This window comes from Podarcis liolepis, assembly GCF_965112155.1.
Source record: "Podarcis liolepis genome assembly, chromosome: 2".
Classification (NCBI taxonomy): domain Eukaryota; kingdom Metazoa; phylum Chordata; class Lepidosauria; order Squamata; family Lacertidae; genus Podarcis; species Podarcis liolepis.
The window spans coordinates 93,476,983-93,504,604 of NC_139555.1; the positions used below are offsets into that span (position 1 = coordinate 93,476,983).

General features: G+C 41.7%; 1 protein-coding gene across 6 annotated transcripts in view; it reads right to left on the reverse strand.

Annotated features, from left to right (window-relative positions):
- The window catches only part of CNTN6 (contactin 6), a 193,842-nt gene extending 166,878 nt beyond the window's left edge, over nucleotides 1-26,964 (reverse strand). For 4 of the 6 annotated variants that reach the window (XR_014522923.1, XR_014522924.1, XM_083491366.1 and 1 more), the window contains exon 1: nucleotides 26,549-26,964. The gene's annotated coding sequence lies outside the window, so the exon portion shown is untranslated. Of the gene's footprint in view, nucleotides 1-25,210; nucleotides 25,293-26,108; nucleotides 26,212-26,548 lie in introns of those variants that run through there. The other 2 variants (XM_083491367.1, XM_083491368.1) reach the window with 2 other exon arrangements.
- Between the last annotated feature and the right edge of the window lie 658 nt (nucleotides 26,965-27,622).

The window sequence follows — 27,622 nt, forward strand, 5'->3', positions numbered from 1 at the left end:
CTTGGGCACAATAACAATTTGCTTCATGTACTTGGAATTCATTAATACAACCAGCGTTAGATTGCCCCTCCCACCTGCATTTTAGGCAACGGGCATGATCAACGTGCCAGCACATAGCTTTTCACAGTGCCTTCTTTCTCCAGGTGTAATCAGGAAAACTTGAAGATGTATCAGTATTGACGTCTCACTGTGATTTTTTTTTTTTTTAAGGCTAAACAATATCTGAGGTGTCTAGAGCAGAACAGGCCAGCTAATTAGTCATGGGTACACGCCTAATTTTAATCCAGCCTTCAAAGCAGAGCATTTGAACATGGATTGGAATAATCTACAAATAATGCAAATTGCACATGGAGAGCAATATTTGGGACTCCTGGGAAATCTAGACCTTAGAGGGAACGAAGCGGATACATACATTTGTTGGAAGTTCACACACACACACACACACACACACACACACACACACACTTCAATCCAAGAAACTACACACAATTTAACACACTCTACTTTGTCACAAGTTGAATCTATGCATTTTACTCTCCCTGTGTATAGGAACACAGAAAGCTGCTTTATACTGAATCAGACCCTTGGTCCACCTAAGTCACCCCATTGGACCATCTATTATACTGACTGGCAATGGCTCGCCAGAGTTTCAGATAGGTTGTCCCAACCCTACCCGGAGATGCCAGGGTTTGAACCAGCAGCATAACGTGGGTCCCTGGCCAGTGTCTAATCAAGGAAATCTTTCCTTGCAAACTAGGCCCAACCTGGGAGCAGAGATAAGGCAGAGAAACATGAAGCCAGGAGCACCACCGTGTTGCCTTGCCCTCCTGTCCTTACAGTGAGGCACTCTGGGCAACACACATGGCTCAGGCAGTGCTTTCTCGCCTTCCTCTTCCTCCCTGTTCATCCTCGGTGGGCAGCGGCAGCAGACTCCCCCCCCCCTTCTTGACATGCAAGTGTCCCTTTGCCATCCATGAGGAGAAGGAGGCACTGCTGCCACCTCAGCAACAAAGGCCCAGTCGGACATGGCTTGCCTCCCCATGGCTCCTGCTGCAGTGAGGGAACCTGTTATGTGGGCCCTCAGAAGTTTGCACCCAGCGGTCCCATGGCCCCCCAGGCTCCCCCACAATATGCTTTGGTTTGAACCCAGGGCCTTCTGATTCCAATGCAGTTGCTCTACCACCAGCTACTCAGAAAGACATTATTATTATTGGTAGTAGCAGCAGCAGCAGTAATGTGTCCTACTCTTATATCTCTTCACAGTGAAGGGCAGACGACAATTTCATAAAAATAAATAAACATGCATTTGCACCACTGTTCCAATTTTCTGTACTTCTATACCAGCAGCAAAAATTATTTGTGTAGTTCTTTACCTCCTTGACATCTGATGGGAGGGTGTTCCACAGGAAGAGAAGGCCCTCTGGCTGGTTATAAGAGGCAGAGAACCAATAGAACACAGTCCCATCCACCACATTGCAGCTTGGACTCACTTCCTTGCCTGAGCAGCAATTGTACTTGAGCCCACATATGCATGCCAGCTCCTTAAACAAGCCTTAAGTGTTGCTTAAGTGACACCATCAGTGGCTCCCTACCCCTTCTTTGTCTTTGGATCAGTTAAATACAAAGCAGGATTAAAGTGTCATTGGCCTAGGCGGTGGGTTTATGGGTTGCAGCTCTCTCAGTGAAGTCAGAGGGAACTGAAGTGAGGCAAAACACAGTAATTATATACCTGAGTTTGCTTGTTACGAAGAAAAAGAATAGGCACGCAGTGTCACACAAAAGCTTCCCGGGGGTAATGTGAATAACCTTAATGACCATTTCACAGTGGCGATTGCAGGTGTTTAGCCATGTCGGCTGCACTTTTCGCAACTGAAGGAAGACAAAACAAATTCAGCCCATGATGGCAGCATTAGGGTGGTTTAAGTAACTCTGTGAATTCTTGTTAGCTTCAGGCACTCTGAGACTGATAAGCCACCAGCGTGGCCAACACCTCGAGAAGTTATCTAAAAACCATAGTTCTATAAAAAGAACCTTGGAGAATATCTTACTATCCAGCGGCAAAGTTCGGAAAGTGAAGAGGCCAAGTTTTTGCTTATCCTAGGTTAAGGTTTTCTCTCACTCACATGTTTTTCCATAAACTGCATGTTTCCCCCCACTTTACAGGATGATATTAGAGCAGGGGTAACCAATGTGATACACTCCAGGTGTTTAGTGCTACAACTTCCATCAGCCTCAGCAGTCAGGGTGTATCTATTCTGCTATTTGTGTAGGAACCTGCTGCAAGCTGGGTTAATGGTAAATCAAACTTTCCTCTGGGTGAGGCCTGGGATGGAAGTTGTAGCTGGCAGCATCTAGAGGGCACCCTGTTGGCTAGTCTTGTATTAGAGTGACTGGCTACAAACATGGATATGTGTAGATGAGAGTGAGGGCCAGAGAATGAAAGCGAATTACATTCTTGAGAAATGAAATATTAGACATTGGGATTTCCATTTAACAGCCACAATTTTAAATCCATAAAGCAATGCATTATAGTCATACTAATGCTGATTCAAGTCAAGTCATGTTTATGTGCATGTAACCAAAGTCACACTACTCATGTGGAGGGGAGGAGTGACTCAGAATAACCCTGAGGTTTCCACAACACACACACGAATAATGCACATTTTGCTGGTGAATAATAACTGCATTCATCAGTTTTGTGGTCCCAGATCCTCCTTCTTCAGATGATGATTATCTGCTACTTCAATACACAAGAAGCAGCTATTTATGTATGACATTAACTTCTCAGAGTTGCAATTGAAAAATGGTGATCATTTTACCGAGATATGTAATTATCCCATATTTATTTCTATTTTTGCTGCGTTTAGGAGCAAGGAAGTGTAGCTCGGCAAAGAGGTAAAGAGCTGTAAGTCTTTTGTGGCTATTTTTAGATGCAGTCCTTTAGGTAGACTAAACAGGACTAAGCAGATTGTGTTTTACATGCCAGTGATCCCACTCCCTTTGATTTGCAATTTATTCAGCAAACCACACCAGCATTCGCCTTCCACCCTCCAGCCATGCACTGAGCTAATGGCTGAAGGGGATTAGCTTGCAATAAGTCACAAATCTCCAGTTCTGAACAATGTGCAGAAGACATCTCTCAATTATTGTGGCTCTTCATTTTTATTCTGGGCACGGGTGGCGGGATGTTTCTTTTGCAGGACCTCGTGCTGTTTATTGTTCTTACTTTTGAAATGTTCTTTCTGGCTTTTGCAGTTTTTTTTTAAAAAAAAATTAATTATGGTTCCTTCAAAATACAAAATGTAACTTAGATACTCCACTTTACATATGCATTATATGAGCTATGGGACAAATATCAACAACACTGAGCTTCCCCCACCTCCCACCTCTTTCTCTCCGTCCAGTAAGCACCAGCAACACGCTGGGAGAGCAGCGGTGCCTCACCTGTGTTGCTGCATCAGTCACCTCTCTCTCCCTCTCCCTCTCCCTCTCTCCCTCTCTCTCTGTGTGTGTGTACGCCCAAATGTGATGTTCATTTTAGCAAATGGCCTCTGAGATTCTAAGAGGCATTGCTAGGGTTTCTCCAAGTGTTTCTGAGTGGGAAATTAAATTAGAGAAAATGGATCTGGGAATGATCTTGGCTATGGGCAGTGCTTTTTTCGGGGGGGGGAGCAGGGGTACGCATACCCCTAAACATTTTGTGAATCTTTGTACTTTTGTCCATTTACTGTATTTATTTTCCCCGATTTGAACTATAAAATGGTAATTTTCTTGAGTCAAAATGAGAGTACCCCTAAACATTTTTTTAGGTGGAAAAAAAGCACTGGCTATGGGTAAGACATTAATTTGGGGAAATAAATTAATTTCAGATGATTTTATCCAGAGATGATTTGGGGAGGTAATGAATGGATGGTGGTGTGTGTGTGTGTGTGTGTGTGTGTGTGTTTGCATGCTTGCTTGCTGTAAGCCACCCTTTGATCATTGGATGAAGGGTGGTATAGAAAGTTAATTATTATCAGTGATGATAATGTTGATGATTAGGAATTGTACCAGGATCAGTTGGGAACTGGGAGTAATTGAAGTACAGTGGTACCTCGGGTTAAGAGCTTGATTCGTTCTGGAGGTCCGTTCTTAACCTGAAACTGTTCTTAACCTGAGGTACCACTTTAGCTAACGGGGCTGCCGCACCACCACTGCACGATTTCTGTTCTCATCCTGAGCCAAAGTTCTTAACTCGAGGTACTATTTCTGGGTTAGCGGAGTGTGTATCCTGAAGCGTCTGTAACCTGAAGCGTCTGTAACCCAAGGTACCACTGTACAAAGGAACTGATTTGGGGTGATGTATATTAACTGAAGAACTTAGCTGGCATGACTCAGATGTAAAATTAGTTGACTTTCAAAGCCAAAATTTGCATCTAGCAGATAAATAATCATTTGCAAATTTTAGTCTATGGGGTTATGCCCCATATCTTTTCAGTAGCTAGCAATGCCCCGGGGGACTTCCTTTCTGCCAATAAAACATTTAAATGTGTTATAACAAATTATCAAGGGCTTAGTTGTTTTTTTCCTACTTTTTTGTTATTTCTTCAATGAGTTGCCTTCTGTAAACAGAGTCCTTCCCTTAGAAGTGGGATCAGAAAGGCCACGTGTTACTTCTAACACCTGCAGTCATGGCTCATAGTCTTTACTTGCAAATCATTTTTTTAACAATGAAATGAAGGGGTGGGCAGGTCAATTTTTGCTTCTCAGACAAGAAATTGGAAACCTGCCAGCTTATTAACCACCAGAACTTCAGCCTGGCAGCCTTAATTCCAACATGAATACAAATTCTAAGTCTCAGATTTCCCCAGAGAATTGCCAGGAAATACTCTGAGCAAAAATAGAGCTTAAAAAAATGAGTCCATTTATGCATTGGAGAGGATGACTCTCGTAGAGCTTTAATCACCTGTCAGCTGGGATGTGCAGAATTGTAAACCAAATATTAGGTAGCTGTACATATTTTCTTGCTAGCTAGGATGCTTTCACTGCGGGGTTAGACTACAATCAGTCAGCATTATGTGCAATGAAAAGAGCTATGTAAATAATAATAATAATAATAATAATAATAATAATAATAATAATAATAATATAGAATTCCTAAAGAAACGCAGGGGTGTTTACCTTTTTTTGATTACATCTGAAGTTGGTGCAAGATAAGATCAAAAAGAAAGAAAAAAGCATGTGCCAGCTTCTGAATAAGTCCCACATGTTAATCAAGTTTGAAAAATCCAGCTTGCTGAAAGCATGGTGATGGTATTACACTGTAGACACTTTCAGACAAACTCAGCCAGTGGATCCAACCAGATAAAACATTAATCTCCAGAACTTCAGAGGAAATGGCCTTTAAAATATTGCTTGCTTTCAGTCTGAGCATTTTAGACTATACAGGGTTGATCCTGACATCGGGTCCAGTGAGATGGCTGCATCCGGTGACAAATTGCTTTTATTTTATTGGAAGATTTACATTCTGCATTAATAATTTGTTTGTTCTTCCCCCTCTGCCTATTGTCTGACGTATTGATTTCAGCTTTAATTAGCACATAATATCCCAAATATTTAGTGCTGAGTAATGGACAGTGGGCAGAAATGAGTTACTCAGGAAGCTTGCCGGTGTCACCTGGAAGGTTAACTCCTATAGGGCAAACCTTGTGTGGAAATGATCTGGTAGAGTATCTAAGCCCTATTCATGCATTTGAGTGAATGTGTAGGGGTTTAAAGGTGGGATAAGGTGTGTATGCAAGCATCACTTTCCCCACGTCCATTCATGGGCTGCCTGCACTTCAGACCTTTCTGTGATGAGTAAGAAGGACTAAAGCAAAATTCTCTCTAGAGGTACGCGACAAGCATAAGATTTGCCTTGTATCTGTAACCTTTGGGAGCAGACAAACTGATTTACTGAATTACACTTTGTCGTCATTCATTATTTGTGTACAAATTTGGTTGGCTAAATCCAACACTGTTTCATCCCATTGACTACTATAGCCATAACTTCCCTACCCTGTTTACAGAAGTGGATGAAATGTGCAGGCAAGTGAGCCTTTCCAGAGTGAATTCAGCCTGCCAAGTTTTTTAAAAAAATAATATTTATTAAAAGTTTAAGAATTAAAGAGAGAAGTAAATAATAATAATAATAATAATAATAATAATAATAATAATAATAATAATTTATTATTTGTACCCCGCCCATCTGGCTGGGTTTCCCCAGCCACTCTGGGTGGCTTCCATAGAAACAAAAAATACAGTAAAATATCACAGATTAAAAACTTCCCTGAACAGGGCTGCCTTAAGATGTCTTCTAAATGTCAGGTAGTTATTTATCGCTTTGACATCTGATGGGAGGGCGTTCCACAGGGCGGGCGCCACTACCGAGAAGGAAGTACATATAAAAAAGCAAAAGACACAATACATCAAAACAAAAACAAAAACAATTAAAAACACATCCAATATTTCCATATTATTTATCTTTCATTAACTTGTTTCATCGACCTCCTCACACCTTCCTTTTTGTGTTCTAGTTACTAATTATTTCAGCAAATCCTTTCCATCTTTCACTGTTTTCTGTAATTTAGTTATCTTAATTTATTTTAACCTTATCTTATCATTAAAACCCTAAAACTTATTTATACTTAACTCCTTATAACATTTCTACTAAAGCCATATAATTTCATTCCAACATTTTTCTAACACTCATTAATTTTGCAACATTTCTCTAAATAAATTTTTTTAAAACTTTTTTTCCAATCTTCTTCCACCGTCTCTTCTCCCTGGTCTCGGATTCTGTCAGTCCTTTCTATCAATTCCATATGGTCCATCAACCTGGTGACCTTCTGTCCGAGGCTCTTAACTCTTTTCCATGTCCCTTCTGCAGATCTTCTTCATATTTATACATGCACTTTACTTTATCTTCTGCTGATCTTGTTCTTAATTTTCTTCCTTTGGCACTGAGGAGTAGATCTCGGGGAAACTCCAACCTAACAATGTCTTTATTCCTTCTCGACAGGTCAGCCCATTCTCCATAGTCAGAACTAAAGTCCAAAAGGTATTTCAGAGCACCAATCTCCCCCTGACCCAAATCCAAATCCCAAAGGCCAGAACCTCCCTGCATAAGAGGATCTATCCAACTTTCCTTCTCCAATCCAAGCAGGGCTCCATCCCACCAAATCTGGCTTTCTCTAGATTCGATCGTAAAAGACAACAGCTTATGTTCATCAAATTGCCTCTGTGAGGCCGGGGCTCTCTCCACTTGAATTACTTGAGGTTCAACAACAACTTTCTCCTTCGTCTTCTCCACAGCTTGCCATGTCAAAACAGATTCCTGAATCAAATCCTGAGTAGTTTCTGCATAGGTATTCACTTTTTGTCCCAAATCAGTCATTTTTTGTCCCAAATTGTCAATTTAATAATCATCATGTCCGTCTTCTCATGAAGCTGTTCCAATAAAGCACTTGTCTTGCAAAATGCAATCACCAAGGCTTCTTCTGTCAACATTCTTGTCCAAGGTCAATCTCTGATTCTCACGGTCTTTAATCTCTGCAGCTGGAAAATTCCCCAGCTCCACTCCTGCAACAGTTTCAAAAGCTCCCTCTAGAGGAAACAATTTCTATTTGTATCCATCCTTTTAAGCGCAGATCCAGCAACAAAGTTAGTTTCGATTTTCAGGGTTTTTTTACTCCTTTTTAAGTGCAAAAGGAAACAATGGAAACAATATATTTCTCTTGTTTAACAATCTGTCAACATACGTCTTATTCACAGTCAATGAACTTTCCCAAAACGTCAATCTTACTGGCAGCCCGTTCCCAGGTTCAAAACGGTTGTAATTTATCTTTCTTCACTCTCTCTCCTGCAGGCTTGAACAATCTAAAATTCCCCCCCCCTTCTCCTGCTTCCAAGGGGGGTTTAGTAATTTTAACCGATGGAGATTTAATCCTTTACATAAGACTTTCCAGGCTTTAGCTTGCAACGTCTTTGCTTCAATCTATTCACAAAAGAGGAAGGCGGACTTCCTGTTTGGAACCTTCCTGTTTCGATGCCAAATTAAGATATTTAGAGATCCAATTTTCCGTTCTACTCACGGGTAGTTGTTTAGAGTCCAATTGTCCACAGGAAAAAGTCAGCACTCTCCGGCAACAGCAATCCGGCTTCACTCCATGAAAGAAGCAGTCGATTCGAAGCACTGCGCCGCTCACCCCACGTCGCTCTGGGTCCCCAAAACCGGGTTTCCCCGTGAGTAGGGGAGGCGCAAAAGGTGCCAGCCGAATCCCACGTCCACAGGCTTCTCCCGCCTGTGGTTTTTAATGGGTCTCCGCCTCGCCGTGGTGGTCCAGACCCTAATTTCCACAGAGCGGATTCCTCCCGATCAGAGGAAATCCGCCATTGCTGGCCATTGCAGCAAACTTTTTAATAAAAAGAAAAGAAAAGAAGATGAAACGTCTCTAGCTTTTAAAGTTTCTGCTAGAGTTGGATGCAAATTGTAGGCTTTTTAAATCTCTTTTAAGGGGATGAAGCCGGGTCTATATCAGTAAGTTAGATGGAAAGGTTCTGCTATCATGCTAAGTGATTTTACCTTTGTTATATTAAAAAAACCTGGGGAAAAACTTTTTTCCCCTTTCCAGGAAGTATCCTCCATTAAGCAAAAGGAAAAAAATCCTGCCCTTAATGCCCAAAACTAAAGAATTCATTTAATTCCTTTAGAGAAGAGACCCCGTCATCATGAACAAAACTGATTACATCCAGGAGGCTCACAGACAACTTTCCAATACCGCCTTTACTTAAAATTGGACTCAGACCCCACACAACAGTGCCCTTCAGCTCTCTATATTGGACAAACAGGCCAAACCCTACGCCAAAGGATAAATAGACATAAATCTGACATCAGGAATCACAAGACAGAGAACACTTCAATCTCCCAGGACATTCGATACAAGATCTCAAAGTAGCTTATTACAAAAGAATTTCAGAAATAGACTGGAAAGAGAAGTTGTTGATTTGCAACTTATTACCAAACTTAAAACCATGGAGAGACATGGTCTGAATAGAGACATTGGATTCTTATCTCATTATACATGATAAAGCTATTTTAGCTATCTTACCCCTTGCTTTTTCCTGTAAGACCAATTGCAGTTGTTAACAGTCGTCAACAGGCTTACCACACCTATCAGCCAATCACCCATTCCCACCACCTTTCTGAGTAATACCCCTCCCCACCCTCTCACTATATATAAGGGTCTGGTGACTTCTGTTTCAGTGTATCTGAAGAAGTGTGCATGCACACGAACGCTCATACCAATCACAAACTTAGTTGGTCTCTAAGGTGCTACTGGAAGGATTTTTTTAAATATATATTAAGGCATCTTCATATGTTCCAACGTTAAAATGAGTATGTTTAGAATAATTTGGGAGCCCTCTGAATCAGAAGCCTGTAAATTAGAGAGTCCCAGTGTTGAGGTTAATCTCTGTCATGAACTCATTTTTCAACTCATTCCCCTTCTCAATCTGCAAAATGAGAAAAAGAAAATCTCCTTTAAAGGGTTTTTGTAAGGGCTATAACACTCCATGTGGATATTCAAAAGTCTTACATAAGTGTATAATACCATACCATACCATACCATACCACACCATACCATACCATACCATACCATACCATACCATACCATACCATACCATATAATAATTATATTGTATATAAAAGTCTTACATAAATGTTTATAATACAATACAATGTTATATTGCCACCAGATGAATTGCCCCTTTCACAAATCACTTTACTGTTCACTTTCACATTCTTGCTGCAGGATGGCTAAGGGTCCCCTAATTAATATTAGAATAAATAACTTTCTTTAACAACTTGTCACAGACTGTCTTGTCAAAAAGGCAGTTCTTTGTAGCTAATTTTAAAGCAAGTGTCACCAAACATATGGAAAAACTTACAGATAACACTCTCGTGTCTTACTGAATATTTTTGGAGACACGTTGTGAAGCATCCCCCCCCCCCCCCAGTTCAAAGTGATATTGTTAAAGTTACAGCAGATTGTGTTGTTTCAGAGGCGAGCAGAAAAACATGTTTAAAAAATATGCTGTCCCCAAAGAGAACCAGCTGCTTACCACTGCCTCTCTGTCCATGTCAAGATGCTGAAAGTCCCATGCTCCTGTGCTAAAGGATTGGAAGAGGAACACACTTGGATGTGATGCAATTGCGGTTCCAGGTGTGCTAAAAAAAAGTTACCTGTTTAGGAGTCTATAAGCCAAACACTTGGTGTGCTAATGCTGGAGAAGCATGCACAAGCTGTGTTGCTCATATGTGACCAAGAGGTAAGTTTTTAAAAGATTCCCATCACTGTAGTTAACCTGGATCCCTGTTTATGCAAAGACTTGAAATATATTCTACTAGGTGTTTGGGAGATAAGAAGGGAGAGCTCTACTTGCTGTTTTTGAAGTTGAGATGCAACTGCAAATGCTGATGGATTGAAGCAGACAGAGTTCTCTGTGTGTTTTCCACAGTCTGCCCTGTACCCCAGAGCTAGCCTAGTGTATGCCGTTATTGTGAGGATTCTCCCCCATCACCTCTGTAGAAATAACATTGATCTACAGGTTAGATGGCTTATGTACATACAGTTAGGAGGCAGGGAGGGGAAGAAGCTGTCTCACCCTTTGCCTCAGCCATCAAAATTTCTTTGCTGACAGCACCTACATTTCCCCGCCCCCCAACACACACACACACAAACACACACACCCCAAGTCTACCAGTTATTGGATTTGGATGGAGCTATGAAATAGTATTGTTATAAAATGGTTTGGGTTATAGCTTTGTTTGAAAAGTTATCAAATAAAAGAAAATTGGCTAGGGAGACAAAGGAATAGTTTGGGGCCACGTTGGAGTGATTTTGAATAAGAAATTGAATAATGTAATGCTGCCATCTCAGTATGCCATTTGTGGAATCTATAGTTGTTTGTTTTTGCTGTAGGCTGTAGTAACATTAAGAACATCTCTGAGTCAGTAAAGCGTGAGACTCTTAATCTTAGAGTTGTGGGTTTGAGCCCCATGTTGGGCAGAAGATTCCTGCTTTGCAGGGGGCTGGACTAGATGATCCTTGTGACCCCTTCCACTCTAAGATTCCATGGAGGGTGGAAGAGAGGAACAAGAGTTGTGACAGGGTAAGAAATGAACCTATCCATTCTTAAGGAAATCAGCCCGGAGTGCTCACTGGAAGGACAGATCGTGAAGCTGAAGCTCCAATACTTTGGCCACCTCATGAGAAGAGAAGACTCCCTGGAAAAGACCCTGATGTTGGGAAAGATGGAGGGCACAAGGAGAAGGGGACGACAGAGGACGAGATGCTTGGACAGTGTTCTCGAAGCTACCAGCATGAGTCTGACCAAACTGCGGGAGGCAGTGGAAGACAGGAGTGCCTGGCGTGCTCTGGGCCATGGGGTGACGAAGAGTCGGAGACGACTAAACAACAACAACAGCAAATAAATGAAGTGCTGCATGTATTTTTAGGACCCATCTTATTTTTGTGATTGGAAGCTGTTTTAAATTGTTTTTCATATTGTGTTGTGATATTGTTGCCTGCCATAGGGACGTTAGAGTAAAAGGAAGGTAAATGATAAAGATGATGGTGATGACGAAGAAGAAGAAGAAATAAGTATAGCTTTAAAAGACTTACTCTGTGCCTGGACTGACTCTGGACATGCACAAACAGCAGGAGAGAAAAAGCACAGGAAGGACCACCAGAACTGATGTCAATCCTATTAGCCTTCAGCAGCTACTGCAGCTAGGGATTGCTTTGTGGATTGCTTTGCTAGTTACTGGGGAGACAACACAGAGTGAAAAGGAAGGCTTCAGTTATGACTGAGCAGCCACAGCTCTTCTTCAAAGTCACACACGGAAGACCACCAGTATGAGGCTTGGGAACCTCTGTTCTCAGTATATTTGTGGAGAGTACCATATTTTTCGCCCCATAGGACGCACCTAGTTTTTTGGGAGGGAAATAAAGGGGAAAAAATTTATTTCCCCCCCAGGTGCGCTGCGCTAATCCCGAAGCTTGGGGCGTGCGGAGCTCAGCGCGCCCCAAGCTTCTGGGTGCCGGCAAGGTCTCCGCTAGCCGTGGGAGAGCCGCAACTTTGCGCAGCTCTCCCATGGCTAGCGGACCGCTGCGCTAATCCCGAAGCTTGGGGCGTGCGGAGCTCAGCGCGCCCCAAGCTTCTGGGTGCAGGCAAGCTCTCCGCTAGCCCTGGGAGAGCTGGGTCTCCCACAACTAGCGGATAGCTTCCTGAAGCCTGGAGAGCGAGAGGGTTCGGTGCGCACCGACCCCCCTCGCTCTCCAGGCTTCAGCGAAAGCCTGCATTCGCCCCATAGGACGCACACACATTTCCCCTTCATTTTTGGAGGGGAAAAAGTGTGTCTTATAGGGCGAAAAGTACGGTAAGTCTTGGGCCTATTAGTCTCTGGAACCGAGTTACATTTATGTTCAGAATTTTGTTTATATTTTGAGCTACGTTCTTTGTTTCTATGGAGATATAGATATTAAAACACAAAGGTCTACCACTTAAATGTAATTCAGTTGGATCCAAAAAGTTTTTTTCTTTTCTTTCTTTTATTTTCTGTCTGCCTAGTTGGTTTAAGTTAATAGATTGAAAGCAAAACAATTAATTTACTGGAATCTTTAGGGTGTTTTTCCATCTGGCATGTTTGGTTAATTTAGGCTGCATGCAATCTACGGCTGCATATTTGGAAGTAAGTTCTTTGACAATAACGGCACTCCTCACATCATGTGAAAGACTGGAATGTCCACATATTACTTTGTTAACATCTAAAAAATGCACACATTCTGTTGTTTTGTTATTGACATCAAAGGCATTTCAAATGCCATTGTGTTTTCACAAAGCTCTTCCAAGGCTGTCGTTCCATGATGAATATCTGAATGCTTCAATACATCAGAGATTTGTGGGTACTTTGGTACTCACTGGGCAAGGTTACATTACATGCTAAGTGCAAGATGCATTCCAGCAAGTATAGCCATGTAACTATGTTCTGAATAATGTCTGCTTGATATTAAATGGGTTTCTTCAGTACTTTTTCTATAACACTAGTCTTTCCAAATGGCTACAGTGTTCATAAAGTGGCGCCATCACCACCACAATCAACAATAGGGATATGTTTCAAAATGTAAAATTATCCACCATGCACAGAACAATGGTTTTATGGGTTCATTCACTCTACAAACAATTCTGCACAATTTTATAGGGACCCTAAATCAAGAAGCAATTTTCAGCTTTTGACAACAACAATACTGAAAAGTTCCCGTTCCTCACCTGATCACTTTCCTGCTCTAAACTGTTTGCTCAATCTAAAATAGTCCGAGCTTTGTTTGAAGAGTTTGATGTGGTTATAGCTAATCTTTTAACAAGACAGGAAAGATTTATGTATCCTAAATCAAATGCAATCTTTGTCTTTCAGCATTACTGTTGAAATGTTTCTCCATATATCCTGAAAATGGTTTGTTTAGGCACTACAGGTGCAGCTATCTTCCACTTCTCAGATGTGTGTTTGTTCCTTTTTATATGTGTGTTTAAGCAGCTAAGGGAAAGACCCCAGTTCACATTTCACCCAGACCACAAGCTCAGTAGGGTGGCTTTAGGCAAGGCAATAGTTGCTCTACTTCTTTATTTTTTATTCTGCAGTTGGGGTCCATAATACTGGCTTACTTTACACTACTATGATCCTATGGCTAAGGTGCTTTAAATACTTAAATTCTGCTGTATAAAAGACAGGCTATTATAATTATTATGGGTTAAAATCGCATGCTCACTAGAACCTGGAGTAAGTCCCTTTGCATACAGTGGGCTTACTTCCATGTAAATTTGCACAGGATTGGACTACACATTTGGAAAAAAACATAAGATGCAAACATAGAAACTAACAATCTGATCACCAAAAGGGCATCATAATTTTTCTGTCAAACATAAACCATTGCTAAACGGTTTGATTAGATATTCTGTTTATTTCTGAATCAATAAAGCTCTTCTCGGATGAAAGCTTTAGCCCTGATAATCTCTCTTGAAAGTTTCCAAGTTCATGTTCATTCCTATTTTGTCACCAATTTATTTCAAGTTGGTAGTGTTACAATTTGCATGCCATGGTAACTTCAAGAGATAAGCAAATATATCTATGGCTACAGCAGCAGCTGTGGATGACCAAGAAGAGCAATGAGCCAGTGTGTGTGAGGCGTTTTGTGTGTTTTTTAACTTTGAACACCAAAACATCTTCATTGCAGGGAATAGCCACCAAATTTGGTTTAAGATGGTAGACTTAAATAACCCAAAAAAGGTTTAAGGGGAGTGAAGTCTGAAGCATTTGCTCCCTCCATTTCTTGTAATGCGATCTTCTGAGACCCCACAATGTATTTGATAAGAGACCCAGGCCCTGTCAAAATTATACAGTACTCAACCAGTTGTCAGAGCTGAATGCAACAGCTCTAGTATATATAGTCAGTTCCCTGTAGAGATTTATTAGACAGTGTAGTTGCCCTGGCCCCATCCTTAAGGCTCGTGGAAGGAAGAGTGTGATCTGGTTTTCAGAAAGGTTTTTCCTACCAAGTGAAGAGCAGAACCAGGTTTCTGCTGATGGCTGATGGATGTGAACCCTTGCCAGGGACTTCACAGACATTTTTCACTGAGCCAGATTCACCCGAAAAGCCAAACACCTACAGCTCCACAATGCCTACCCAAGGACACAGGGAGCTTACCAGATGAGAAACCACAGAGAGGAAGAGAAGTTCTCACTTTAAGCTCCAGGTATTGTCCCGAGAGAGAGATCGAGAGATCAGTGTTCCACCCCACTCCATTACAGAATCAATGACCCACCATATATTTGTGTGCATGTGAGTGTGTGGAGGGGAGGGGATTTATTTCATAATTCAAAAGCTGCCCAAATTTCCTTTCAGCAGCTTGTAGAGAAATCCTGATTTTATAGTACGTAACTCTTCTAGTCAGTGCATGATCAATTTGACCATAAAAAAGAACAGTTGAGGATCTTCTCAAACTTGAAAATAGATTGAGACCATTGGAGGATGTGAACCATATGTACAAGAAATAAATCTTTATGAAAACACACGAGAAAGGAACAAAAATAACGTTATGAGAATGAACACAAAATCTGTTTTATTGATTCAGCCAGCTTTAATAATGAAGATATGCAGTCTGTGATCAGCTGAGAAGAAGCATAGAACTAGATTTTTTTTGTTCATCACAGCTTGTTTGTAATGTTCTAGTGACACCAAGCAGACTTAAATGGGACATATCCCCTAGAAATTCTTGCCATTTCCCTTGCTTAAAATGCAGTATGTTTCCATCTAATAGTTTACTAAAGAGTGATGTACTGCAGATAGAAAATTTACCAAGACTGATCCTCTAGCCTAAATAAAACAAGCACTTCCTTCTTTTGAAATATATGTCCTTATGGAGACAATGCACATTATATATAGTTCTGTAATGCATTATAAGCACCATTAGCATAGCAAATGGCCTGGCAGTGTACAGAAATAATTCTGACATATCTGATCCTCTTAAGGATGTCCAAATGATCATCCTTCATGCTGGAGTGACAGCAAGAAACAAAAAGGAAGGATATGAACCTCAAAAAGTGTGATATATTAGGTACTCGTGCACTGTTCAAAACATCATATTAAATAGAAGTAAGCCAAATTACTGGCTCATATATATACTCCTTTGTCAAGGTAATGGTTTTGGTTGGCTGTACCAACCTCCTCTAGAGCATCTCCAAAGAGGTTGCTCTGTGCCATAGAATAAATTGCTTTCCCCCCACCCCTAAACACCTGGCTGGTATATAGGAGCACAATAGCCAGAGCTGTTGTGTGTGAGAGCTGGAAGCTTGGGAGAGAGGCATGTCTTGCTCTGTGCTGGACTTTGGGGGTCCCCTGGAAACCTAAAGGGGAAACATGATCTATGGGAATGTTAACACAGTGAGTCCCTCCCTCCTATGCTCAGCTTGTATATATGTGTAAATAAAATCATATATCCTAAAGACACCACCGTGTCCATGGACCTTCATTTGAAGGAAACTGAGCCCTGGGTAAGCACAAGGCCCCCTGGAGTCTCTCACTACTTGGGACAGTCCCCGGATTTACAAATCCATCTATTTAGTAGGAAGTTGAAAAGTGTCCCTGGATTCATTGAAAGAAATCTGGTAACCTTAATTGTAACAACACATTGCAGTTTTACATATCCTTAAAAGTAACACTGAAGTAGCATCTATAGCACATGGAATACCTCTAGCTCAGGGTTTGAAACAAGCCCTCGGGGCTTCTCTATCCAGTCCATGGCACCTGACCCAGGCCATGCCCAATTCTCCCAAGCTACTGCCCTCACCACCCCTGACCTGCACCCTTCTTGAATGTTTTTGCCTGGCTTGGATGCACCTTTGAACTGCGATAATGCCTCCTGCTTGCCTGCATGGAGGCTGGAGAGATGTGGTGGCAGGGATATACAGTAGACCTGAAACTTACATGTGATTTACTTACATGATTGCACCTTGCACAGGTGGCAGGAAAACAAACAAATGGAAAAGGAAGGGGCTGTATGAAGGGGCCATCTGAGATTTCACGAAGGCCGCACAATATCTCACATAATCTTCCCAGTGGAGGAACTCTTGCCATGGAAATAATTTTTAAGTCCTCCACATTGCTTACCAGCTTCTGGAAGGTAACTTTTGTTGGTGGCTCCACTCACCCTATCCAACTAAGGCTGGAACATCCTAGCACTTCCTGGACAGATATAACCTGGTTATAGTTTTCCATGCCCTTGAACTTGATTAGGTTATTTCCAATTATGTATGTGGTGCTACCTATTGGGTCTGCATCTGGTAGGTACAGCTTTAGCCTTTAGGAAACAACTCAGCAGTGCTTAAACAGTTATGCTAGTTGCTGGTTTGTTTCTTGGCCCCAGCCCAATGTGCTGGTTGTTATATAAAAAAAGGCAGTAAGTAGTTTGGGACCTACCACCCTTGACTCAGAAGCCTACCTGAAGCTTATGGTCATCATCAGGCTTTTATCCTCCAAGAAGGACCACCCCATTCAGATGAAGAATGATGAAAAAGGAGCTGAAGGGGTAAGGGGCAGAAAAAAAGGAATGAGACCTGTAGCTGCTATTAAGCCTATTAAGTGGAACAGGGTATGTAAGAAACTCCCTCTTTGGCAATATGTTACTTGAGAGGTAAAAGGGAGGGGGAATAGGCAAAAATAATCTTGATAAAATGATATTGATTCATTGTGGCATCAAGTTGGCCCAGCTATTTCTTTCTCTTTATTTCAGTCTCATTAGACTGCTTCAACATGATTAATGGCTTGCTTAAAGGGTAATTTAATTTCTAACATAGTATGTACAAAAGATTATTCCTTGTTATGCCCTAGTCACATAAACTCCAACTTTAGAACACAGGGACCTTTAGTGTTTCAGTAACAAAAACCACAGAGAAATTTCAGGACAAATTATATAGTGGGCAACAATCCATAGCCTATTATTAAAACTGGAGATCGGATACATATTGATCTGAATTTGATCCTGAAGCAAGAATTACATTCTTTTAAAAGTGAATAACAAAAAAGATGTAATATATGCAGTGGGTTCCATGGCTGTGAATGTGACCACACAACTGTGAATGTGACCACACAACTGAACATAAGAATATAAGAAGAGTTGTGCTGGATCACACCCAAAGTTGATATTGTCAAAGACAGGTATCCTGCAATCTGGCCAGTGTGCGCAACAGTCCTAAAATAACTTTATGATGCCACACCCACCCCGTCTAAGTTCCTTTCTATTTGTTGCTTCCCCTCCCTTTCACTTAATTGTGTGTGTGTGTTTACACACTAAATTTAGAAAGAAATTACTTTCACTTACTTTCCAAAATAGTTGCTATAGTGATTGGTTTTATTTATTTTTTTAAAAAAATATCCAATCGGCAATCATAAATTTCTCTCTCTCTCTCTCTCTCTCTCTCTCTCTCTCTCTCACTCTATTTATAGGAGAGTAACCTCACAAAATCAAGAGGGACTTCCTTCTGATTAGACCTGCATAGGATTCAGAGTTCTAAGCTGAAGTAGTCAGGATGAAAACTGGAGCAGATCTTCATTCTGAATTCTAATTCGCAATATTTATTTTTCTGGTTGTGTCAAGCATCTGCTCTAGCATGCAACCCCAAAATGATTGCCCCTCAACAGAAAAAAAAGTTTATCCACTCTTGAACTAGTCCAACTATTCCAACTATACCAGTATGGTATAGTGGTAAAAGTGTTGGATTAGGATCTTGGAGACGGGTTCAAATCCCCACCCAACTGTAAAACTCATTGGATGACATTAGGCCAGTCACAGCCTCTCAGCCTAACCTACTTCACAGGGCTGTTGCAATGATAAAGGTAAAGGTAAATGACCCCTGGGTGGTTAAGTCCAGTCAAAGGCATCTATGGGGTGCCGCGCTCATCTCACTTTAGGACGATGGAGCCGGCATTTGTCCACAGACAGCTTTCTGGGTCATGTGGCCAGCATGACTAAACTGCTTCTGGCACAAAGGGACACCGTGATGGAAGCCAGAGGGCACAGAAACACCATTTACCTTCCTGCAACAAAGGTACCTATTTATCTACTTGCACTGGCATGCTTTCGAACTGCTAGGTTGGCATAAGATGGGGCAGAGCAATGGGAGCTCACCCCATCACGCAGATTTGAACCACCAACCTTTCGATCGGCAAGCCCAAGAGGCTCAGTGTTTAGATCACAGCGCCACCTGCATCCTTGCTGCAATGATAAAGGGGGGGAGGAGGATAACCATGTATGCCACCTTGAGCTCCGTGGAGGAAAGATAGAATGTAGCTCCAATAAATAAACTCAATAATCCTGATTCCATGCTGGTCAAACAGATACCTCTGCGTGCACTTCCTGGGAATATTTAGTGTTTTAAGAGCTCAGAAACGACATGCTGTTCAGATAATTTTTGTTGTTGTTGTTTTCTGAAATTTGCACCTGAACATAAAAGATTGTAACCAGTGCTAGTCCTGCTCAGAGTAGACCCACTGGAATTAATAAGCATGACTAATTAATTCTACTCTGAGAAGAACTTAGTTGGGTATAGTGCTTAGCAGCTAGAATATTGAACCAGTGAGACCTGTGTTCAAATCTTTTGAAATAAAAGCTGCAAGCGTTTTTCAGGGTAGACGTATGGAATAGAAAAGAGATAAGCAATCTGTGAAGCAAGTACACACTAATAACCGAAATAACTAGTTTGTCATTCATCTATATTTGAACATAGAACAATGCGGATGAAACTCAATAAAAGAGCAGACTGGCATTCCACCAAAAATAACTTGGCTGCCTTTATTAAACTTCGGGGTTTTGCTGCTCCCTCTGTGAATAGTGGCAACTTCTCTTGGTTGGCAGAATGAGTTTTTGTTTCTCTTAACTCCGCTGTTTTCCATCTTTCTTAATAAGAATGCTGCCAAGAAGAATGAATAAATCTGGCAGTGTTTCTGACTATCTTTCTCAATTTGATCTTTTTTATAAAAGAAACAGGCTGTAGGCACATTATCTGGTATGAAAAGTAAAGAACGTACTCCCATCTTCCAGAACGCTGTGGTAACCCGATTTCCTTCCACTTATAAGAAATCCATACAGATCCCGCAGTGCGAATCTGATAACCCCAGAATCTTCTCCTAGAAAAAAAGCTAAGGGATATTAATGATATCTTGCTTTACACACACATACTCTCTCTCACAGAGAGACACGCAAGTAGAGCAAGCACAGCCGAGATTGAACTGATTTGGATTTCAGCACAAGAAGTGCTAAAAAGCTATCATTGCACAGAGTGCCCACAATACTGAGAAACGCTGGCCTAACTGCCTACAGGTGACCTGATCAGATCCATATTACATTTCATTTTGGAGCAAACCTTCCTGTTCTGCAAAGTCTTGTGAAGATTCTATTAAGATTCCTTAACGGACTATACCAGATCAGACTTTCTGGGGTGGGGGGTGGGGACAGAATCTCATTCCTGAATGCTACTTCACATAAAATAAAACCATACACACAGAATAGCACATTATTTAGACCCAAAGTGAGTCTTCTCAATTAAGGAAGCTGTTCAGTCTACCATTACATAGTAAGGTGCAGCAGGACAGATATCTGTGATATTACCTGCACTTGCCCCAAGCTCTTGAGGCAACCATATGGCAGATGGAATATGAACTAGGTCAGCTCATGGATCTTGAGGTCTACAGATGTTCAACCATGGGTTGGGACAATGATTCAAACTGGTGTAGAACTATTTATAAGCTTGGGATGCAGAAAGGTATCACTTTAAGAGGGGATGGCACCATATTGGGGGAAATGGTCATGTGAGTCTATCCCAGGGCACTTTTTTTCTCTCCAGCGGGAACTCACCAGAACTAAGTTCTAGCACCTCTCAGGCCATTGCCATTATAAGAGAACAAGGGAAATGTTTGTGATGGGTTCTGGCACCACTTTTTCTAGAAAAATAGCACTGGTCTATCCTATGTGTACATATGAAAATGTAGAGCTTAGTTCCATATTAACATGAAAATAAGGACCCATTTAAACTCACAGGCACAGAGTCTGCATGTTGTAGGAAGCTATACACAAATAGTTGTGATGGAAATGAAAACAAAATTCAAATTATTAGATGTAAAGGCAGCAGAACAGATACACAGTCCAATTTTGTGACAGATCTCCCCTAATTAAACAAGGAGACAAATCTATGCTACAAAGATATCTTGGGGGGATGACTCCCCTTTCTGACAACTACAGATATTAGATGGCTGTGGTTTCCTTTTATTCTTTATCCCTTTGTTGCTTTGTTGTTTTTAGGAAGTAAAAATCACACACAATAAATCATCCTCGCTAAAACAACACCATGCTGAAAGAATATGTGTCTGTGAAGATGGTGATACTCATGGGGCAAGCTATTAAAGAGGCTAAAATTATTTGTGGTGGGAGAATTTGCTGGAAACAGTAGCATATGGGTAAAGAAGAGATAATTTAACAGAGAGCATGAGAGAATGGGATTTGACTGTTTTATTAGTCAGGGGATTAGAAGCCATGGGCCAGGGAGAAGGAACAGGTCTTTTATTAACAGTGCTAATACCCATTTAGTTTATCCAAATGTGATTGGAAAGAGCTACAATGTATAATCCTGAGAAGCTGAGCTTATGCTGAAAACTCCAATTCATCCATAATTAGTCCAATTCAAGCAGCCAGTTCAGGATGATACAAGAAACTTTATGAGATCTGTTAAAGCTATGCAAATTAATGAATTCAAAGGAAAGTAACATAGATTATGGGAGGGGGTAAATCAAGTACAGCATATGTAAACATCTTCATTGCATGCAGCTATTAGAAACCTGCTTTAGAGACGCTTAGGATCCAACATTTGCTTGAGCCAAATATTGGACAATATGAAATAGTGGACTGCATTCTTCTTGGCCAAGCCTTTATATGGCATTGCTTCTCCAAGACTGATCTTTCTAGTGTCATGTTTAAGAACCTCTTATTCTACTTTGAAACTTACAGCTCCCTCTTATCCACATTAAGTGCTGCAATGGTGCAAGCAGAGGCTTAAGTCACAATACCTGCACATGTACCTTTGCAGGCACAGACATTTGAACATAAGTATGCAAGTTATGTTGGAAACTACTCCCACCTCCTTATTATACCATGGATCTCAACTTTCCTTCCATGAACAGAACAGAGTGATTGTTCACAGAATGAGGTTTCTGCTGCCCCCATTTCCATCTGCAGCACCCTACAGCCCCCCCAAATGCTTCGGGGCACTTGGATACCTTTAGGATTGGGATGGGATATGATGCGTGGCACTACATATAGAGGGGGCAGTTAGCAGGAAACTCTCCACTACATACAGGAATGGAAGATGCCTCCTTTCGGAAGCTCTTGCAGCCAAACTGGTGCCAAATGTATTGTTCTGCTTTCCTTTGGCCCCAGAAAGGTCACTTCGGCATGGCTAATGCAGCAAAAATAACACGGGAGGCAGAGGTTATAAGCTCAACCTGATTGACATAAGGTATGAGCACTACAGGCTGTCTTTATTGGTGGGAGAGATCACCATGTCTCACTGGTCAGGTGCTGCCCACTTTATGCAGGGCAGCCCCCAGTCAACCTTCCACTATCTGCCTGCTTCAGCGGGTGCTTGGAGCTCAGAGTATTACTCAACAAGCAGACCAAACTACTGCACTAGGCACCGTTCAGTGGCACACTGCTCCATAGTCTCTCGAGACAGACTGATGCCAACATTGCAGGAAGGGCTTCCTGTGGTGCATACTTCCAGTGCATGAATACCTATTCATTAGAATTATGCCCAAATCAAAAAAGAACTATTTGCTGGGTGTCAGAAATTTCATCAGCACCATTTATGGGTAATTTGAAACTGCAGAAATCAATCACAAATCCCTCGAAAGCATACTAAAGAAACCTCTAACTTCTGCTCCCCCAAGTCTTCAGCACATGATCTTAAAACTGCAACACTGCAACATAAAAGTAACATATAAGCATGGGAAAGACATTCCCCATAGCTGATCTGCTCTCACACAACTGTGCGGAAAATGTCAATGGGAAGAAAAGAAAGACTTAGAAGAGCATGTGCACATGATATCACACCTGCCTGCAACCACAAACAAACTGGAAGAAATAATCCAGAAAGAAGAGAGAGAGAGAATGTAATGAATATCTTGAAAGCTAGTGGAGATAAGTAGAGGATGGTTTAGCAAGAGGCATCAAGTTCCTTTGGCAATAAGAAAATTCTGGAATGATAAAAAAGAATGAACAATAGAAAATGATGCCAAAAGCAATTCCAGAGAAGCTGGAAAGACTCCACAAAGGACACCTTGGGATGGTATTGTGCAAGAGGAGAGCAAGGGATACGCTCTACTGGCCTGGCATGAACAGAAGATGGTTGGAGACAGTTGTACTTGTTCAAAACAACAAAAACAGAACAAAGAAACCATGATAATTAAGGAGATGTCCCGCAGAATCTGACAGCAACTGGCTACAGAACTATTTGAACTAGAAGGAAAGCATTACTTGCTAGTGGTTGATTATTACACTGTAGCTGTTACATTGAAGTAATTGAAAAGCACCTCATCCAGACAAAGGCAGGACGCTCAAGGCATGACATTTGTGATGAATTATTTCCTGACAATGGATCCCAATTTGAAGAATCCCATGGATTTGCAAAAGAGTGGGGTTTGAGTCACACTACCAGCAGTCCATATTACCCACAATCCAATGCTCTGGCAGAGGAATGTGTTCAAACTGCAAAGTAGATACTGACCAATGTCAAGCAACATTGACAAGATCCATACTATAGATGACTAAACTACCCATGGAATTGGGATACTTGCCCTCTCAAATGCTAAGGAGAAGAAGGCTCAAATCCAGGGTACCTGCCAAAGACTCATTTCTGAAGCCTAGAGCGGCAGATCATCACAGGATGAAACAAAGCTGGATTGACAAAAAAGAAAAACAGAAATTCTATGATAAAAAGCCAAAGTACTGAGACCATTCCTCAGAAATTCAAATGTAATGATACAAAGCCAAGACAGCAAATGACACCCTGGAACAGTCTCAGAGACTTCAGGATATCTCAGGTCATACAGAGTACAAGTAGAAAGCGAACAGTCACTAAGATGAAATTGCAGACACCGAAGATTTACTCCCAGAGTCACTTTTGCAGATGTAAGAGCAGATGAGCCATAGGGAGAAGCTGAGAGGGATGAAACCATAACTAGTTTGGATACCCCAGCAAGACTGTCCAAGAGGTAATGGCACAAGAACCACAGGAAGAATAACTGTCATCACATGACTCTCCAGAGACAGCAGAAAATATAAGCAACACTCACTCAAGGTAGGGAAGAAAATTCTGCCTAAGCAGCGGAAAGAGTATGTTACACAATAGAAGCAATTATTAGCTCCGTTTGTAATTTGTAAAAACAAACCAATCTCAGAGCAGTTCATTAAAAATAATAATCATATATTGTCATCTAAATATATGGCAGGCAGCCCATTTAAGACAAGCAGTTGTAATTCAATAGGCCAGCTTCTGATATCTGATTCAGAGGTGTGTACTGGATGGAGAAGTTGGTTAATACTCCACGCAGGCTCCTGGGCCTCATCAGAAAGTTGTTTTTTAACCATTAATTCAGCTTGTGGTGAGTTTCTATATAAGCAGCTGGTGGCAATACTCATATTGGACTTCTCTTTCACTCTCCGTAATGTGTAGGTCAATAATGATGGGCTCTATATTCTTTAAGCCTCCCTTTATAGAAGCCAAATCTGCCTGCTGCCACAGCCTAGAATATCTCTGGGAATTATCCTACCCCGTGACATAGTTTGACATAGCAGCAAGGCTTTTGCGGTTCTTGGTTTGCGGAGGGAAAGCGGAGGAACTTTAGTTACCTCACATTTCTGGCGCACGTCCTGGGGGCAGGGCACGTGTCCTGGGGGCGTGCCATCCAGCGCAGCCAGGGGGCAGCCGCGATGGCACCCCACTGGCATCATGCTGGGGGCGGTGCACTCCCGTCGCACTCCTCTTCCTCCGCCAGCCAATGGGTACATTCACATCGCCCCAGCTCAAATTCTAATTCACACACCAAATATTGATGCACACACCAAAAGCATCATCATCATGAAATGTGGCTCAGTGTGTATTTTAAAAGAAACCTAGATTCTGTGTAGAATGAGAGCCTTGAATCATTTACATGAAGCCACTGAACACCAAAGCAGAGGCAGCTGCTTCTCACTGATGAAGATATATTGTGGCTGTGTTGCCTTCATGCTCAGCATTCCAAGTGGACATTTCAGGGGTAGAGTCTCTCTCTCTCTCTCTCTCTCTCTCACACACACACACACACGGGTTACTTTAATTTCTCCCCCCTTTCCTCTTCCCACATGATACAAATGGCTAAAACTAAAGGGTCTTTGAGAACGGACAAATTACTCTCTCTCCTGGTAACCAACAAAAATAAATAATTTTTATTTATTTATTTTTTGCAATGGAAACCCTTTTTGAAATGCATGTAAAAATGTAGTTCTCTTTCGTTAATAAACAAATGATGGATGCATTAAAAAACAATACTCCAGGGCTCTGTCTGAAGCTCCCTGCTGCTTCCCGCTCTTCCCAACTCACAGGACACACCTTTGTATTTCCCTCATCGGCAAGTTCGATGCAGTCGGCAAGTTCGATGCAGTTCAGCACTAAATGAAGGGAGCCTCTTAATCAGCATATAAACGACCACACCTTTTCAGCAATTCTGAACTCAGTGAGGTTATGCCAATGAACAGGACCACTGACCTGGCCTTCGATAGCTCACGTGCCTTAAGGCCCTTATATCAGGGACAGCCAACATGGTGCCCCTTAGAGGTTTCTGGATTAGAACTCGGACCACCCCTGGCCAGAATGGCTGGGGTTGATAGGAGGGGCTCCAACAACATTTGGGAGGGCACTACATTGGCTTATGCCTGCCTTATACTGTTCACCGTGCACTAAATGATGTGTTTGAAAGGCGAGACTATTTAAAGAAGTAACAAATGTCTGAATCCACACAGAAGCCTTGATCACACCCACTTGCAGAAACCACAAACTGCTCCATCAGGCACTGCATGCACTTTTGGCATAAAATGCACACACATCTTCTAGTTTCTGGTACTGTAAGCATTCCAAACTTTTCATAACATACAACAGCTCATCTAGCATACAAATGAAGTGACAGAAACACAACTTATTGATCTCGAAGTGGGAAAAAACAACCACACCAATCCCCCGCCTCATGAACTTCAGTTCATTTTAATTTGACATTTTGTTTTCTGGTCCGAATCTTTAAACAAAAAAAGAAAAGAAAAGATCCACTGGGCACACTCCTAGTGAGGATACTTCCTCCTTGAAACTCAGTGAAATGAGCTGAAAAGAGACATTTAGTGCTTTGCATATGTTGGAACAGTTGGAAAACGAAACAAGCCACTGTGATCTTCCTTACCTTTTAAACGCGAGGGTCTAAAGCCATGTGCAAGTGCTAAAATCAGCACTGTCATCCTGTGTGCTACCCATTAAATGCTGCACGCGGGCACACCAACACACACACATATATACACACACACACAAGAGCTGTCGGAAGATACTCAGAAATATGCCTATTCTGGTGTCTGGGTATCAGCACCCTCTTTTATAAAGGTTTTCCCCCTCGCATGAACACAGATTTAAGAGAAACGCAGCAGACCCTTCTCTTTCTCTATAAAATGCAATGGTTAAAGATAAAGAGAAGGGCAATCAGTCAGTCTCCTTTATTCTCTATCTCTCTTATGCTAATGCAAATCACTACAAGGCGGTGGGGGGGGGAGTGTTGGAGAGACAAAAGAAAATGAAGCTTCCCTTCCAGCATTATTCACATTGCAACAGACAGCCCAATTTTGTACTTACAGATCTTAGCAGCCAAACGTCTCAGGATCTTTCACAGTTTTCTGCCAAACTGCTACAAGCTCTCGGAAAGCCACACTGCTCATCCAGGCAAAACTGAGCCGTGCAGAATGTCCTATGCAGCTGGGAAATAATGGAACTCTTTCCCCAGCTGGGACTGCAAGCCTTTTATCCGCTGAGCATCCTCTATCTCTTGGCTGGGATTAACTGTGAAAGGCATGGCTTTCCCACAGCATCCACGACAAGGACCCGCACCATTAGGGCACAGGGACAAAAATGTGGCTAGCGCTTGGAATGCAGGGATCCAAAAATCCTACACGTTTTCAAATTAGTTCTCTACTTGGCTCCCTTGCAATACAAGGACACACACACACACACACACACACACACACACAGAGAGAGAGAGAGAGAGAGAGAGAGAGAGAGAGAACACAAAGCTGTATGTCACACCCTCAGCATGATAGATCAAATGTTCTTACCATTTTTTTCCACACAGATGTGAGCTCCTGCCAGGTATTAAAAGCTCCTTCTCATCTTGAAATCTGGGTCACTAACTAATGTATTAAATTTCTAACAGGAACAGGGAGGGTTTTGCCTGGTCCCTGTTCATAAACCTGCACTGTTCACTATAAAGGATTAGGTTTGTCAAGCATGTATCTAAAATAAAGCAATACTCCAGTCCTCATTAAATATTTAATCCTACTATGGTGCATGTATCTATCTTGTATTATATCTCAACCTGTTTTATATACAGTGTGATGTGTGTGTGTGTATGTGATAATGTTCTTGTCTAAATAATACAGTAGCATACTGACATGCTTCCCATATTAATTATATTTATTTATTTATCACCTTTCTACCCCAAGCTCAAGATGGCATTCATGATTTCCCTCCTCCCCATTTTATCCTCACAACAACCCTATGAGGTAGGTTAGGCTGAGAGGCAGTGACTGGCCCAAGGTCACTCACTGAACTTTAAGGCTGAGCGGGGACTTGAACCCTGGTCTCCCAGGTCCTAGTCCAGTGCTCTAACTACTACACCACTCTGGCTCTCCTTATATTACATATATAATATAT